Source organism: Channa argus, chromosome 11 (assembly GCF_033026475.1).
Source record: "Channa argus isolate prfri chromosome 11, Channa argus male v1.0, whole genome shotgun sequence".
Lineage (NCBI taxonomy): Eukaryota > Metazoa > Chordata > Actinopteri > Anabantiformes > Channidae > Channa > Channa argus.
The window spans coordinates 25533595-25540025 of record NC_090207.1 but is presented as its reverse complement, the minus strand read 5'-3'; positions in this window follow the sequence as shown (position 1 = coordinate 25540025).

The following is a 6431-nucleotide window of genomic DNA, read 5'->3' as shown; positions in this document are numbered from 1 at the left end:
GCCATGTGTAACATGTAAACAGGGGGGAGCTGCCCTCTTCGGATCACACGCAAGTTGTGAGTGGATCATTGTTCCAGTGGGGAAAGGGAGCAACAAAGAAAGCAGCACCACACAAACAATTCACGGTTTCTATTATTTTATAATATTTTGTTACGTTTATTTTTCTTCTGTCTTGACGTGCGGGAGTTTAAATGTTCCTGCTGGACTATAGTTAGCATCCCCTTACTTTAAACTCAGCTTGTGATACCCTTCCCTCATCATCACCAGAAGTAAAAATAGTCAAGGGGTGTATAAAAAGAAAGTAAGAGTAGAATAATAAAAATTCTATCACTGCAAAATCATCCTGCTTTATAAGTGGTCCTCCCTTTGCTTTTAAACCTCTTCCAGCCATTTTGAGGACCCTCTGAGAAATGTTTTGCATCCTTTCAGTCCATTAGTCATTGCACAATTGTTCCAAATATACCAGATTGATTGGTTGTCTGTACAACTTACTTCAAATCTATCCACATGTTTTTAATGATATTAGAGTCTGGAGACTGGGAAGGCCATGGAAAACACACAGGTATGAGTGGCAGGATGAAAACTGCCTGTGAGTAGAGTAAAACTATTCCCACAGTCAAACATGGTGGAAGATCACTGATGTTTTCAGAGTGTATGTCTGCATCAGGCACTAACGTTCAGCATAACGTGGAAGAAAGAATAAGAGCAGCCTGTCATCAGGAGATTTTAAAGTAAAGCCTCTCACCTTCAGTCACAAATACAAAAATTTAGAGGCAGTGAATCCTTTAACAAAAAAATGATCCCAGGCACAAAGCAAAGTAATTCAGACATGCATTAAAAAGAATACAGTGAACGGTCTTAGTGAACTTATATAGCACTTTTCTACTTTCACTTTTCTTTTGCATATTTTTCACACTTAATGATTCAGATCATAATATTAAACAAAAATAAGCCTAGTACAATGATGTTTTCGTGGAAAAAAATAATTTCCTCGTAAACCTTATCAAAAAAGAACTACAATCAAGCATTAGTGATAACTTGCAATATTTCACATCGCTTAACCTGCATTTTGTATTTACTCAGCTTATTTTTGTGTCATGTTAAAATGTTTTTGAAAAAATCCTTTGAAGAACGTGATCACGTGCCCTTCATAGACTGTGAAAACAAAACTTAGAAAGTAACATCACCAAGATTATGTTACAAGATATATTTATTGGATTACTAAAAGTTTTATCGTTGTATTCCTCTGTGGGCAGCACGGTGGTGGACTGGTTAGCACTGCTGCATCACAGTTTTGGATCCATGTCCCCTGACACCCTGTCCAGGGTGCAACAAAAGCAACAACAAAACATCGGGCAGGTTGGTAGGACCAGTAGCTGCACGATGGAAGACGCACAGCTTCAAAGCCCGAGGACAACTGCAGAAAGGGACAGAGAGAGGGAGACATAGAAGGACAAAGACAACTACGGGAGAGAACACACAGAGTTAATGACATACAGTGGTGACAATTGTGGGGTGAGAGGAGAGGAGAGATGGGTTAAGAGGAGGAAAGGAGCTCAGTGCATTGGGGGGGTGGGCCCTTCAGCAATGTAAGCCTATAGCAGCATGACTATAAGGAAGGTTTTAAGCCTAGACTTACAAGTAGAGAGGGTGTCTGCTTCCCGAACCTGAACTGGGAGCTGGTTCCACCGGAGAGCTATGACAGCTGGAATAGGCTCCAGCCCCCCAATGACCCATCACAAGATCCATGGTTACAGATAATGGATGGATGTATTTCTCTGGCTCTGTGGATCCTGGATTCTCATTTGTTTGGTAACACACAAATCATTTTGGATCAGAACCTCAATCCCCAAAGGATCCACTCATTGGAGACCTTGTAGCCAGGAGAAAGAAAGCTGCATTTGTCAGTCACACTTGAAAGAGCCTTTAACATGGGACGGGCTTCTTGCTCTAATGCAATTGTGCTCCAAATACAACCAAATCAAAGACACAGCTTCACTCTGCTATACCTGTAAAAAAAACTCCACCAGATGACATCATTCGGAAAGGTTTTTAGATCAGATAATGTCCGTAGGAAGAAGATGACCAAGACTACAACAGAGCCAGGTGACATCATGTGAAATTATAACTTTCTTGGCCAGTAGCAGAGAGAATTAAAGTTCCAGTCATACACCTGTACTCTCCAAGCTACTACCATTGGAAAGCAGTTAAAAATTGGTGAAGCCACTCTTTAACATAAAAAAATCCAGAAACATTTCTTTGGCATATGAGAAAGCACACATTAAAGATTTAACTGGATAATAACGAGAATAATATATTTCAATTGAATGAACAATGCAAAGAATAGCAAAAATATGCAGAGCCATGCTGACACACTGCAGGCCAGACAAACCACTGAAAGTCCACATGTGCCATTGCAGCATTTTTTAATAGTTGGGCTATTGTAAAAAATTATGGCAAACATTTTTACCCTTGGTGATAACTTTAAAAACGTGACATTTACCTGGAAGGAAAACGAAACTGCAGTGACTTTGTGGCAGATAAACCCTCAGTGTCAACTTCCTGAAACTTGGCCTGTAACAAACATGGTCCATTCATTTGTTTTGATGATATACTGTAGCACTGTTGTTCTGAAAACAGCCTAAAGCATCTTATGTTTTAACAACAACATGGTGAAAAAAAAAATGTTTGAGTGACGATCATCAGTGACGATTCTGAACTTAGACACCAGGATCCAACTCACAAAGACAGTGAGGAAATCAAATAGAGATTGAAGCAGTTCCCAGACTGTACTTGATTAGCGCCATGTAGACATGGATTCCATTGGGGTTTGATGCATTATATTATGTCCGTATTCAATAGTATAAGCAGGATGAAACAAACTTTAATTTGTCTGGGTTCAAATTTGCATTTTATATCAATATACAGTACATGAAGGTTAATCATGTGTAACCTTCAGACATTCTTCCTGTTGTACCAGCAGCAATGCGCTTCAATAATAACACAGAGTCCTGTCTTTGTCCCGAAAGGCTCAACACTGCTGTGTTCTATGTGCTGATTAAACGCTGATTAAACACTCTGATTTTTACAAGATGCGCCACACACTTTTCAAGGTTTCACACAGGAATGTGTGTCTAGAAATTTTTGGTAAAACTTTATAATAACGATCACTTGGTATTCATTTATAAGCCATTAGGCAATAATGAACTAATCATTACCAGAATATTTTTAAATGTTTGTACATTATTAGAAAATGTTGAGTTAATATTTCACAAATGAATTCTAAGACTTTTGCAAATACTTTAGTGAATCATGAAATGGTCATTAACAAATCGTTAGTACATGTATTACAAATAATTTGCGTTAATTCATATGTGAGTAATGTTGTGAGAGTTGTTAAACATTCACAACATGATCATCTTAAGGAAATTTACATAATAAACTCGGGACGATACAGATATGTAGATATGTCAATAGTGTTGCCCAAATATGAAGCAATCAAAGAACATTTGTTTCATCAATGTAGTTACAAAACAGGATATTTACATGTTGCATGAACATTTTTAAAAAATGAGAAGTGCACCAATGAAATTACCAATGTTGAATGATATAACTTCTGTAAAGATAATCTGCACTACAGTATAGGACGTATTCAAAAATGTTTTCCTACGCATTTGTAAAAAAACAACATAACAATTTACTATGGAACAAGGATTTTCTCTTACCTTGTTTGTCATTTTCTAACCCTCCACCAACCCACCAATACAAGTTTATAAACTCTTTTATTTATCAGAATCAGAATCAGAAAACTGTTTATTGCCAGACACAGTCAAGAGAGCACTAGAAATTTCTTCTTGGTGTCAGGTGCATAAACATAATCCAAAATATAAAGTTAAAATGCAAAGGTGTGACTCACAACAAAGTGACTGTCCGTGGGTTGGGGGATTATCTGGGGGGATTTGGGCGCTGTGCAGACAGCACAGTGGGGAAGAAACTGTTGCCGGATGCCCTTCCTGACCTAACCCTCCCCAATTTTTACCAGGCTTGGACCAGCACTACACAGCTGGGGAGGGGAATGGGCTGTCAGGGTTTCAATGTCTTCCTACAGACACTTTGACAAATAGCCGAGACCGGGGATCAAACTACTGACCCTGTGGTCTGTGGACGACTGCCTTACCAACTGTAATCATTAAGTCCCCCCCTTGGATTCCTGTCTAATCCAACAGCCTTGTTAGAAAATCTCAAGTTCTTCCCTTGAGACCCTCTTGGGTGCATTCCCATCCACAAGTCGTGACAGTAGGGACTTGCCAAACTGGACCCTGTTGACACTTGGGAGGGAGTTACCATGCAAGCCTCTGAAGTAGTTGAGTTTTGGCTTCATTACAGAGCACAGACAGACAGTCCAAGCCAAACCCCAGGCCAAATCTCAGAGCCCTAGTGAATGTGAGACTTCTGGCAACACTCTTGCTGCCCCTTTGTTGGATGACAATGCAGTTGTTCCTGATTCCGAGACGGCCAACCTCCGATCTGCTCCTGCAACCCATTCAGTCACTGCGTTGGTCCCTGCTACTCTCTGGGTCCCTGCTCTTCTCAGCTCTTCTGCGCAGTGTCAAGGTGGCCTCAGCACCTACACCTGCTTCAGCTACTGCTTCGGTTCTGATTGTGGTCCAGGAGTCGATTGACCAGTCTACCCCTGAGCCAGTCCCTGTCCAAATGGGTTCTAGGCCACGGCTCCAAAACACCGTCAGACCTAGGACACAGCCAGCCAGACATCGGGGATCTTGCCACATCAGCTCTCCCGAACCTCAACCTGTCAATCATGAACATCTCTACAATAATCACCCCAAAAACAGATTTGTCCCAGACTTTAACCAGCAAGAACAATACCCCGTGATCCACCAGCTACTAGTAAGCCTTTGAGAGATCATGGAGACCTCCACAGATCCTGAGGTTTGCTATGCTGCAGCACACCAAGTGGAGGAGATTATCACATCAAGATCATGATTGTTGAACCTGTATGGGGTTCCCCAGATACCTGACAGTTTGGGGGCTTTCAAGGTGGAGGTTGGACTGGCACAACCTCCTCCTCTAAAGGGCTTCTCGCCTCATTCAGACTTGGCCAATGTTTTTGTCCCTGAGTTACCCAACCTGGTTTGGCGAACACCCCTGAGTCTGCTTCTGGTCCTGGGTCGGGCAACTCTCTCTTTGCTCCTGTTCCTGCCTCATGTTTGTCTGAGGACAGTGGGGGCTTCCTGTCCTGGCATCTACCTCTGGTGCGGCCGTCCCGTCTGCTCTGATTCCTGTCTCTGAGTTGGTTGACGCCTGTCTTGACCCTGATCCTGTCTCCAAGTCAGATGTCATCAAACTTGTCCCTGGACCTGTCCCCTGGTCAGCTTTCTTTCCCGCCTGTTGGTGCTACCAAGGAGGCCAACAGTTCACCTGGTCCTGAGCTGGTCGCCACCTGTCTTCCAGAGTCAGCCAATGCTTCGCCAGTTCCTGTTCCCCAGCTGTCTGTCCCAGGAGCCATGTGTGTTGGCAATGGACAGATTGAGAAGACAAAGAGGATAACGCACAGGAAGTCAAAGAGTTCATTGTAATACATTAAAGTAATTTTTGACATGAGTATAACATACTGTACATAGTTATTAAATATGTAGCTAAATGCCATAATTACCTAATGTTGAAATATGCACAAATGCCTTTTTAACAATTGTTGTAAAAAGAAATTTACCTTCACTTTAACATCCATTTGCCTTTTTAATATTTACAGTATGGATGAGGAAGAATGAATGGCAGATGGAAAAAGGGGGAAGTGTGTGTTTGGTATCTGGGAGTGAAACACCAAGTAAACACATCTGCAAAACCTGTTCTCCGCTTGGTTGAATGGCGGACAGGAAGAGAATTAATTCCACTCATGCCATCATGTGTGTTGTCTTCCATATTATGTTATGTGAAGTAAGACAAAAACATAAAACATTATTTTTTAGAAACATTTTATTCTTTTGCTTACGGCCTGTTACAGCCTTAACTAGGGTTAATGTCTAAGTAGTTACCTACAGCATTCAGTCGGTCTTTCTGTTTTCACAGTCAGATATATCTTGTTAATATTAAGACAGGTTTAAGAATATGTACTGAAGTCACAAAATAATTTAGAAAATGTCTTCTACTTTGAGCGTCCACTAAAAAGTTTGTGTGACTAATAAATGAGTTTTAAACCGGTGGTTCTTTTGTAACATGTAACTAACAGTTTGTAGTGGAATTTAATAAAGTTTCAAAATGACTTGTATACATTTATAGCGCTATCATTGATTTACAACACATTTACATGGGATGAATAGTTCATATAGGTCATGCATCCACATTTTATTCCCCCGGATCCCACTCCTGTGTACCCCAACCAATCAATAGTGAAATGAAAATCATTCCTTGAC